The 12,500-nt window shown below is 39.4% G+C and overlaps 2 pseudogenes; one reads left to right on the top strand and one right to left on the bottom strand.

The window, feature by feature from the left end:
* The window catches only part of LOC138050993 (uncharacterized), a 1,347-nt pseudogene extending 1,275 nt beyond the window's left edge, over positions 1-72 (bottom strand).
* Positions 1-12,500, top strand: part of LOC138053795 (uncharacterized) — a 463,628-nt pseudogene that overhangs the window by 406,932 nt on the left and 44,196 nt on the right.

Here is a 12,500-nt window from a genome sequence, read left to right as displayed (position 1 = left end):
GGTGGATGTAGCTTCTCGTCTAGAGAAAGAACGGGATTGTATTATATTAGTACCGTTACATATGTATATCATATTTCATATTTTATTAATTATTAGATAAGTAATTGTAGTAAGGTGTCCGCAATTAGTGAGCAAAGCGGTATGCTAGCGACTTCGCCATTTTCATAAGGTTCTGTTATCTCATCCCATCTTATCTCATCTTCCAGTAATTGTGTAAATTGTGTAAATTAACTTTTTCTGGCTAATGACTTCCGTGCCGATGTAACATTCACATGTGTCTGTTGCGGTATCGCTTTTAATTATTCCGTTCCTCTAAGTTACTCTGATGACTACCAAATTGGTTTATTACTCGTCCTGTTACGCTGGCGTGACAAACACTTATCATTAATCAGTTGTAGTTTTTATTTTTTCTAGACGTCGTCCTTAGATACATCACACCCAGATGTAAGACTGTACCTCAATTTCACTGTCATCCTCCTTTTTGACAGCGACAGAAACATGCCACGGCATTCCCTTTTTCCCAAACAAATCCCGTTGTGTTTCCCGGTAACTGAGTGGGAGAAATTTCATAGCCCAGTCCATAATGACAAGGACTTGGTTATCGGCCAGGTTTTCGACAACAGCTTTTTTTGCAGTGTCCTGATGAGCCGCTCTGAGGATATGCGCTTTCCACCCATCAATATCAGGAATTGCGTTATCCACATGGTACTGTAACTCTTCCAGAAGGTCTTTACTGCCAAAAGACGTATAGCATTATTAGATATGCTTTCTTTTGAGATTTTCAAACTTGCATATTGTTTCGTAAGTTCTTTCCGGGGTTTCAATTGAAAAGAAGGGTAATCCTAGAGACAAGCAGGTAAAGAAAACCCTTACAGAGGGTTTAATTCTCAAACATTTCATAAAAGTCTAAGAAGATGATAGACACATAGTCACCTGAATTTGACTTCTTGTGAGTCAAATGCCAACTGAAGGTCTGCAATTGCATTCTTGAGATCATCCCATCGATCGCAGCCAACAGTGTGCTGATGCGCACAGCTTCCTTGGAACTCTGGTTCGGCACTACTCAGGGCGAATTGCTAGCAGTGGTCAGGACAAGGGCTCTCCCTTGACAAGTGGATTTTGTAATCGGTCTTTAAATATTGCCTTGCACTTTTCAAGCGACGTTTGATATCTTTCACTCCTTCCTCTTGTAGACCTAAAAACAACACAATAACAGTTGACACATTTATTTTTTGAGATGCAGTACAACGATATAAAAACTTTCATGCAATCGCATAACCTGGGAATAAAGTGTTTTTCTAGCATTTTATTATCAGGAAATTCACTCACAATTTTACAGTCTAGTCATTCGCTCTTTCTTTTGCACTGATTTAATAACTTTAGACATGAGTCGCATTGTGGACAATTTTTGTTTTTGTCGTGTCATAAATTGTCACACAAGTTTGTCGGGGCATTTTGCCCCCAGAGGGTTGCAACCGATCAGACATAGTTATGTCTGATCGCGACTTAAGAGTCGCACAAGTCGCGAGCATGCAATGACAGAATTTATGTCCAATGTAGACATCGATCCTGCTAGTGCGACCCCTGCCTTAGCGATTGTGCTTACCAAGTGAGCATAACCTTTCTGCTGTTTCGACCAATGTGGCAAAGGCACACACACCATCTGTTTGGATGCTGTCCAGCCCTCTGAGCGATTTCTTTTTAGAAGCTGCGCATACCTTTTGGTAAAAAGAAGGTGCATCACACAAATGGGATGATGAACTTTATTTATGTGTTTGAAAATATCTCGCACAAGGAGATCCCTGAGTAGGGGACACCTGACTAGTAACTACGTAATGAAGCATATATGTATAACATTTTTGAAGCAATATCTGCGTTCTTTGTATCCTAACATCGAGATAGTGAAGCCTATGCTGTACTTGAAGAGTAGGCTGCCATTCTAGTGATGTTTCGACTTCAGGAACTGATTCTTGTGAAGCGGACGAAAAAGCCTCTGAACTTGCATCATCTGCCCCCATTGGAAGTTGTTGAGTTGATATTACCACAGGACCTACCTCTTGTGAGGCGTACCAAAGTGCCTCGGAACTTAAATCGTCTGCCCCTGCTGGGAGTTGTGAAGTTGGTATTGCCTATAGAATTAAGAAAAAATGTACATTACAAAAGAAATAGTATAACGCAGGTGAGTTTGTTTTCCCACGTCTTTAAGAAAACCAATCAAAAATGGAAAGTACAAACCTTACCTCACTAGGCTGCTCTTGGAGTGATGAAAGACTAGTTTCAGGCTCCCTGACTGTCATAGGCTCAGCTGAAGGCTGAAGTTCTGGTAATGTGGGAACTTTGAGATGAGCAGCACCATGTTGGCTTCAATCCCAGACCCCTTCCCGGTTCCCCGTTCCCCGTTCTAGTAACATGCATGTCGGTATAAAAACTCACAGTAACATTCAGAGACTTAAAATTGACTGAAATGAATTCTTCGATTTTTTCTGAAGGCAAGTTGCCCCTGAAAATTTTGGGAGTCAATTGAATACAAAATTTGCGTAATTAAATGAAATTGGCTCCGAGGCTTTGGGGAATAAAAGAAAAGAAATCCCATCAAGGATGAGGAATGAATAATTAATTTCTTTTGTTATATTTCCCAAAGCCCTGGAGCCAAGTTACAATTTTAATACATCGGAATTAGCCTATTTGATGTGGTGGTGACTACAAAGGGTGCCTAATTTGTATATTCATACTTTTCAGAAAAACAAGACTGTGGCACGGAAACTAATTCTAATTATATTGAGCCACAGACGCTAAAAAAAAACCTGCAAAGAGCTATAAAACTGATTTTTGATCATACGGACTAGAAAACCATTTGAAAACGATTGCATTCAGATAAAAGAAACGTGAGGATTTGGGCCGTGTGTCCAGTTTGCGTAATATTTTAGTCGGGTCAAATTACGACTAAAAATTAAATCCACAACCCTTGCAGATAAAAAATAAAGAGTGATAACATAAGACCTCGGATTTTAGAAGTTTTTCAGACGAACGTAATAGGCAATTTTCACGATGGCGTCATTTGACTACACCTACAACTATTTAGTTTGTTTTTCTTTTCATATTTAAATTTTGTATTACCAGTGGGGTAAAAATAACAATAGCTTTAATTAACATGAGACAAGCGAAACCTGAAGGATTCTGGTACTTGTCGTCAAATGGTGTCATCATGCAAATGTCCTATTAAGACAACTGGGGCTTCACGATCTTTCACGACACCATCCCAAAATGCGTAAATTTTACCAAACAATTGTCCAACAGACTGTTATTTGCAGGACTGAATCTGGTATCATTTTTGGCTAAACAAGGAATACCGCGGGTGTCTATTTTGGCTTCACCAAAAATAGAAAAAAAAACATACCTGCACCGACGGGAACAAGAACTTTCCATTTCGTCATAATTTCTTTACACATCTGCAGGCTTGCTCTTCTTTCCGATTTTCGTCGCTTATTGCCATGCAGAGGATGGTAACATTTGTGAATTGGTCTCCACCACGTTCCTAGCGCAGCCCGATGCTTTGGACACACTGTCATATCGTTTCCCTCCAGATCAAACAATCCTACTCTAGCTAAAATAAGGTCTTTTTCCGAAATAACAGATGTTTGGGCAACTTTCAGCTGTCGCAGGTGAGATTTGATATCCTTAGTACAAGAAGACATAGGAAAAAATTCATTCCTCCCTGGAAATCGTGCCGAACTATTGCAAGTACTGTTGGAATGTGAAGCGAACGAACATGACAATTGGGCAGCCATAGCTTTCAGTTGCTGCTCCTAAAAATCGACAAAGTGTTACGCACTTCACTTGCAAGAAAAGAAACTACGTGTTCTTCTTTATCTTTCTTTTCTCTCATTGGTGTGTTTACACCAGGGTAATTGAAAGATCCGTATCTCAGAAAAATACCTTACAAACGTAACCGAAAAGAACTTAATTCGCTGTAGAATGTGGATTGCCTGTCAAAGATAAACTAAGTCAGTGAATTTTATTTCTGAATTCAAGTAGATATACTGGCACATGTACCAAAAACAAGTGTCACGCCACACATCTACATTTACACGAAGGCTGCTGTTTGTCTTGTAAGGAGATTACCTCGAGTGCATTCCAAGTTTGAAAAATGAATTTAATAAGTGTGGAAAGTAACAAAATGTGACAAAATACACCTGATACACTTTGCTTTCAACAGTCTACTTCCGGCATAAAACGTATCGGTTTTATTAGATTTACTAACAACTGTTAGTAAATAATGTCAATATCTTAAAATTTATATAATTAATTTAACTCCTTAACTATGCTGAGAAACATCTCTTAAGGTTTTTAGAACTGAAAAACAAACAAATAGGCGTCACTGGTGCCATTAAACGATTCGAATAAGCTGCTCAAACAGCAGCTTATGGGTACAGAGTGTGCAATTGACTTGGACTGTCACGTACTTCAGAGGAATGCGATAAAAAATATTTCACAGAGGCCAAAAATTTTTTTCGTCAGAAACATAGCACTATGATGGGCTTTTACTGTGACTACATGTTTGTCGACATGCAATGTTGCCCATTGGAGATATTTGCAATTTAAAAAGCCTAATTTGCGGTTTCTTAAAATTGTTGCGTGACGTGGTTAATTTTGAAATGTTCCACATTGGCGAGAATAATTTCAAACCACTCCAACACTGGACCTTTTATTGCTTAAGGGTCAAAGTATTTTTGGATGAAAAAAAGATGAAAATCCACTGCATTCTGTTAGTGTGAGGAATCTTTGTTGGAAGTACAATTTTAGAGCTAATTTCGGGGGTTTATCCCTGGGATTTGATGTGAAAGCCCAAAACACCCCAAGGATTGACCGGGGGCCCAAACTACTTTGGGCTCTTAAATAACTTAATGACCTTAATCAACTGTGAAAGTTTGAGAGAAATCGGTGAGATGGCATGTGTCACGCCTGCCTGGTCCTCTCTTGGACAGACTCTTAATGGAATACATAAAAATGTGAATGATCTTGTTTTCAGAGATATAGTGGAATAAAGTACATCAGTAAAACTCTTCTTTGACCTTGAAATGACAAAGTTGCTTTTATGGCTCTGAAGTGGAATTTTTTTTTTTTTTCGGGTGTGCTTGTTTTCTTTTAAAACTGATTCAGTTCAAGAAAAAATTATTGCCAAACTGGTGAGTTACAAAGTAAATTTCACTGGAAAAACTGATGTCGCACTCATCGCTTCCTGATTCATGCGATATCGGTATTTAGCGTAAAATTTACTGTGGAATTCACTAGTTAGGCAATGAATTTTTCTATAGAAGAAAGGAAAGAAAATGATATAATTATTAAAGCAGCAACCGGAAACATCAAAACGCGGACAATTCGAAATCTTTTATTTTCACAAACCCTACAGGCAGTAAGAATAAATATTCAGGGAGCTCCACTTTTAGGTTTGGCTAAATCTATATATACCGGTATTAGTTTTAACCTGCGTATAATTAGTATTACTTTATTTAAGTTACATGAAGTTTTTCATTGTTAATCAGATGGTATTGACAGAGATGATTGTTGAAAAGTGGGTAAAAGAGAACATGTCTCCTTTACTTACAAGACAACGGGAGTAATAAGCATTACATCAAAAAAGATGAAATCTGGCAAGCATTCCTTAACAGTTTTCCCATGACTCCAAACGACCAGAAGGATATATTTTTCTCTCACTTTGGAACCGGCTTAAAAAAATTGACAATGTGACTGTCGTTAGAAAAAAAAAATTAAAAAGTAGGATACCATGGGTTCCTTTTGAAGTGTCTAGCCCAAGTGAATAGCGAAATAGTTGTAAATTGGGCCAATTGCAATTTAGCCCCAGGCTCTTCAACTGATGTCGTTGATGAAGAATGTCTGTGGCAAAGTTTTCAAGGATTTATAAAAATGGGTTTGTTGAGCAACAACAACCGAACCACCAACCTCCAATATGACTGAGGTGAGAAACAAGTCCGAAGACTGTTTTAAAGCAGAGCAATTGGGTACTATTGCCGAACTTAAAGTAAAGACTGGTGGCGAGAGTGTTGCAGGTTCCCAGTACTGTGACGGCAAAGGAAATGTATGCCAAGGTACGAAAATGATCACTTTTCCCCTGAGAAATAACTTATTCTTGAATTCGTGTACAATGATCAAAATTTATTAACCGGCGAAGATAGTGACGTTGAGGATGATCTAGTCACAGAGCAGTCGCATTTCCATGAATACGAAATGCTACATTTTTCACATAATGATAATGAAAGTATTAAAAGCGAAGGGGAATTTGAAAGCGTAAGTATTGTGGAGTTTATCACAAGCAATGAAGACGCTGACAGTAGTTTGATGTTGAATCCCTCAAATAAAGGTGATGCAATCCAAATATCAGATTCACCCCCCTTTGGAGACGATTCTCAAAGTGATGATGTGGAAAAAGAGGCATTATTTCAACATTTTCACAAAAAAGTCAATTGCTTGTTGGCGAGTAATTTACCAGGAATGGCGAAGAGTTTTAAGGAGTACCTGGAAGCGATTTTCGAAAACAGCAATTCAATGGATATGGAACGAATGACCATCCAGAAGCGTAGTAAGAGCAAAGCCACCTTCTACGACTGCCAGCTTAGAGCCCTTGTGGCTGCATCGTTCCCTCCAGGGAGGGATGTGACTGTCACTGTTGAAGGAGACAGATTCCCACAGTTTAGTCAGCTCCATAAAAGTACTTTTTTATGCGGGGTTTGTAGCCCTAAGTTGGCCGTTGAAGATGGTAGGGCCCATCCACGCCTAAGGTGTAGAACCCAAGCTTCATTGGATGCCATTATGCCAGGTACCGCCACATTGAAGTTTACAGGTCTAATGCAAGTCAGAGAACATGCCAGCTCTGAGAGCCACAGACACGCAATACAATTTTTCACTGCAACAGATGACACCACACATGCATTAAGCGAGTATTCCCAAGAATAATCTCTGGATGGTAAGAGAAAATCAGGTGCTCAACAGTCCATCTGCAAGTTCTTCTGTCCTTTAAACAAGCAGATACCTCCGGATCATTTTCAACAATCTAAGAAAGGAAAAGTTGCGTGCCATCATCTATGGGATAGGGAGGTCGTTAAACACTTTGCCGATGAACGCCAAATCAGACATCTGACTGCAAAATCCATTTTCCAGCGCTAAGTCAATGGGGGTGACATATCATGCTTTCGTACCATGGAAGGACACGAAAAGTGTCATTATTATAAAACCTGGAGGGATGTGCATCCTGTGAATGTGAAAGATGTACTTGAAAAGGCCAACAACAGCTTCCGGTCTATTTATGTGCCAGCGAAGTGCACCATAGATCCCTATGGCCGAAGTGTGCAAATTGATGGCAGCATTAAAAGTATTGAACCACCTTGTACTGGTGAAGCGTTGTCTCAAGGTGAAAGCCGTTATACATGCAGCAGTTGTTGCAAGCCACTGAGGGAATTTTGAGGGTAGCCTTTGGAACACCAGAAGAAGTTCAAGAGTCAGTCTCGAGTGCCATCATTATTCTCCGACTGTGGAGAAGACTTTTGAGCTACAAAAGATGCCTTTGAATTCCAAACCAGGTGCTAAATCCAAACGACCCATCAAAACAGGGTAAATTCCTGACAAATGGATGCTACATGACAGCAGCGATTCTATTTGCTGTTGCTTCACTTTACCAGCTTGCAATGTTCTTGCATTTTAAACACCTTGGTCCCTCTGCAGGTTCTCTGTACAAAGTCAACTGAGAGAATCATCAGCGAGATTCAAGGGAAGACCACTGAAATCCAGTCTTTGGATGCTCAGCCGACCTTTGCTGATGTGTTGGATAAGAGCTCAAGGGTTCACTTCAACATCAACGCCAAAGAGCACCTTGCAGAAGCTGGAGCGAAAGTAAAACAGTCATCCAACAGGAAGCAAAGAGCCTTTGCATTTTTTAAGTCTACTCTAAGTGAAGGAGAATCATACAATTACCCACCCGAGTATAAAGCTTTTCTTGGAGAACAAAGGCAAGCTCATCTTTGGGGTATTAGAAATGGCCAGTTGTTGTTTGAAAAGTACATGCCACTTGAGGCTGTACAGCTGCTAAAAGATAGCAACTACTGCTAAGTTCCATACCGCTTTGATCATCCTGTTGGTCTGCAGTTCATAGATGGAGACTTGCCAGATGTCTTCAACATGTTGGACAAGACCTACTCATCTGTCAAATACTGTTCCTGTAACCTCGAAGAGGACTTTGAACATGTGAATACTGAGAACAAAGTTGTTAACGAGAAAAGGGAAAAAGAAGGCAAAGAAGAAGAAGAAGAATACAAAGTAGATAATTTCGAAGAGGAAAGAGAAGGTTCTGATAGAGGAGGAAATGCTCAGAAATGAAAATTTCCAAATTCGTTGGTGGAACAACTACATTTATACACATAAAAAAAGCGTTAAAGCCTCTTCTTCTTCCGAGGGAGTACATTGCACGATGTCGCCAGAAACGCCACTGGGCTGCAAAGTACCTTCTGGGTAAGGCACCTCTCGACCCAAAACATGATATCATCAAATTTCCAAATGTTGCCCAAAAAGGGGCAATCCAAATAAGGCGCAGATGTATCAAGCTTCCAGTTGAATGGTGACTTGTCCATCAGAGTGCGTTTTTCTGTTTATCAACAATCTGCATCTGGTGATCTGTGCCATTCACAGTCTTCCTTGGGTCTAACACAATGGAGAGCATCATCTTCCATATTCGGTGCTGTTGAACTTATTCCTGTTGGCGAAAACAGTGCAGGGTGCTATAAGCTGCATGAGGCATCCAAGAATATACTAAATGAAATGGGATTTGTCAAATTAGACGAAACAGAAACAGCTTCATCTGAGACAAACATGGATGAGCAATAAGGAGATCCTTTGCCTGAGGACTTTTACGAGATTGAAGAGGTCTTGCTAAGATGTTTGTGCAAGGACTCTTTGACGTACAAGTACAAAGGTCGCTTCAAGGGGTACCAGTCTGATGAGGACATGTGGCTTCCAGTGTCGTATTTCAACAGAGCAATCAAATTTGAATCAACAACTTTATTTGGAAGAAAGAGAAAGCACAAGATTGATCCCGATACTCATCGTGATATTTCAAACAAAAGGAGAAGAACTTGTATGGAGGAATCAAAGAAGAGTGCAAAGAAGGGAAAAGAGATGACTCTAAGAGCACCTTCTTTTTGCAAGGACGAAATGCAAGAGACCAAACCGGTAAATGTTCACAAGGGAAAACCTGGCTATTCTTGCTTATCTGCGATGCAAGACCGTGACACTGACACCACAGAAATGCATGATATCGCACCTAAAAGTTCAAAATCTAGGCCTTTTCAACCAATGGTTAGCAGATCAGAATCTCTCAACAAACAGCACGAGACCATGGATCTAAAGTCCACGAAGATGCCGTGTAAAGTCGCTGAAGACGATAAACTGCCATGCCAAAAGAAGAGAGGCTCATGTTGCAACAGCAAGAAAAACGCTGATGACAACAAGACAACAAGACAATCACCCAAAGACAGGAAGAGGGACTATCACAGAAGAAAAACTTTATTAGAACAAAGGACAAGGGAAAGGCTTTCCATTCCTCTTTAGCCCCAATGCATGATGGCAACGACAGCGAAACCGTTGTTTTACCTCCTTCGCCTCCAAAATCGAACTCTTTTTTGAAGACTTCAAATATGGCAACCTACACGGATGAAAGACAATTAGAGTTTCTTACTAATTCTTGGTGAGGAAAGGTCTGTTCAAGCAACCAAGAAGAATTCCTCAAGAGTGGGTGTTAGAAATGGGAGTTATGGGGGAAGTACTTCAACACAATGACAATGTTTGTTTGCCAAGGTGATTGATTGCTGAAACGAGGACGACGTTTTCACAGAGCAGCAATAAGTGTGTACTTACAGACCCTCTAAGAGTAAGCAAAACTACCGCCACAATCTGTTCTTTTGGATATAGAGAAAGAACTTGTCAAATGCACAAATGAGGCCGCTGAAAAGTTAGTCAAGATCCCATGGTATGGTATCTTAAACCAACGTGGTATAATGGTATTGCAAAGATTCCATCGTTTCAAACGTCTACACACAGAGGTAGAATTCGAGAAGGCATTGCTTCAAAGTACGTTCCATTTGTCAGCATTTAGAGAGGAAGGACATCACGCAAGCTTTATTAGACAGGTGGAACTTCGAGGGTACTTACCTGTCATCCTACCACAGTTATAAAATCACGTCCCAGGAACTATCACAATTATGTGGTGAGAGATACCTATCTGATGAAAGTTTGAATTTTTTGGGACAGAAATATTGCGATATTTCCAACGAAAACAGACAAGAATGTAACCATATTCTACTTCCGTCTTTTCTATCCACTGGCAAAGTTTTTGAGAATGTTGTAACATCAGTGTCATGCACATGTTTATGCCGGTTCACATAAACTCGAACCAGTCGATGATCAGACAGTTTTCTTTGACGATGGCTTTCATTTTCCTATTCCTCTCGAACTTAATAGAAATGCACAGGAAATCATCATAATTAGCCAAGTGACAAGAAATGATAGATTTCTACCCTCAAAATGGACGGAAATAAAGCGCTTCAGAATTTCGATGCCTGATCAGCCAGCAAGGTGATCCATATCAACTGTTGGATGTGGAAGTTGCGGGGGTTACTGTCCTCTGCCCCATCTGGGATTTTTGCAATGGAAAAACAAATGGATTTTCTTGGTCATACAAAGAGGCGCCACGCTTGCGTTTGGAACTGAGGTCCTTGGTCTCTCACCCTGATCAAAAAAGGTTGCTTTTGTGCCAATTTATTTCGTGAAATGCTCCCTGTGTCAATGGATCAGTGTTCTGTTAAATAATCATCATGCCAGTCGGACAAAAGAGGAGCATCGAAAAAATAAGGACTTTCCTTGTCATCTCATCATATGTGACCCTATTTGGGAAAAGCAGGTTTAAAGATAATAGCGTTGAAGCGTTTTTTCGTTGTAATGCATTTTCAATGCATTGAAAATGCCTTGAGGAGCATTTCCATTGCGTTTTGAAACGGAACCGAAATGCGTTGCAAATCCATTTCAAAATCATTTCAAAACATTGTCAATGCATTGTCAAACAATGACAACGTATTCAATGAAACCGCCGCGGGCCGTTTGGAATCATTCATATAACTGCTGCTATTCTTTACAGCGAATTGTTAACCTGTTAGCATGAACTCCAGCACGTACGTATCGGTTTGAATTTGAGCAGAAACATCAAATGCATGGAGTTTTCCTGTAGTTTTGCAGAGAACGTGGCTAAGTGTAAAACTCAACTATCCTATGGCTGCTGTTACTTACCTTTTTGGCTTCAGTTCTTACAGTGTTGAACGAAATTATGGCGGCAAAATGACTGTCTGCTACATGCATGTCTTTCAAATGACATTTGAACAATTGATAGAGTCTGAAATTTTCCTTTGTGAAAAACTTTAATATTATTTTAGGTGTTATGCTTTATTGTTTATCGTTTTGACAAGAGATATTGTGTACGTGTATATACATTTACTGTGCATTGTAGGATTTTTATAATAGAAATAAATGGCTCCAATCCTTGTCAAATTTAATACTTTTGCCGTTAGCGACTGGTTTAAGAGAGCCTTTAAATTAAATATACATCCCTAAATTGTAGAAGGACATCGGACGAAACTCATGTACCGTACAGTATGTAGGTTATCAACAAAAATGGATGAATACAGGAACCTTGCTAACTCGGGTCAGGACTCACTAACGAAACATGTAAAAATCAACACTGTGGTTGTGCTAGTGCTGACCGAGTCAACAATGACAACTATTTATTGGTATTCTCACTATAGAGCATCCAAATACTAATGTTGGAAGGCAAAACAAGCGATGTTTTGGAAATTTTCAATTTGTGATGGTCATTTCGACACACGTGACCCTATTCCAAACATATCAGAAGTTCAAGATGGAAAGCTTGAAAACAGACAGAAAAAGGTTAATTGTGAGCTATTACAAACTGATGTCATGAAAGCAAACTTCAGACAAGGTCTATCTCTTAATTTGCTCCTGTTAATAATCAAATACTCTTTCTTCACAAAAGTTTGTTCAAAAAACGCATAACTGGCCGGGAGCGAAGAAATGAGATAGCCGTATTCAGGCTGATAATTACATGGCCACACTGCATGCAATAAATTGCATAATGCACATTATCTCCCAGCACTCACACAGATAATAACATTCAAAACTATAATTATTTCAAACAACAAAGACAAAATGTATTTTAGTATAAGTTCATTTATTGGGAAAAAATAACAGAAAATGAGTAGAAAATACTCATGCAAAAACGTACATGATACCTCCATCCCTAAATCCTGGATAAATAATAATTCATTATTTGAAGAGTCGATGGTCCAAGACATTGTTTTTGGTAATCATCTGTTCCATTGCATCTATGTATATCTTGAGAACTATAAAAAATATAGTTTCATGGTCGC

Source organism: Montipora capricornis, chromosome 6 (assembly GCF_036669925.1).
Source record: "Montipora capricornis isolate CH-2021 chromosome 6, ASM3666992v2, whole genome shotgun sequence".
Lineage (NCBI taxonomy): Eukaryota > Metazoa > Cnidaria > Anthozoa > Scleractinia > Acroporidae > Montipora > Montipora capricornis.
This window is presented reverse-complemented; position numbering and strand designations above follow the sequence as displayed.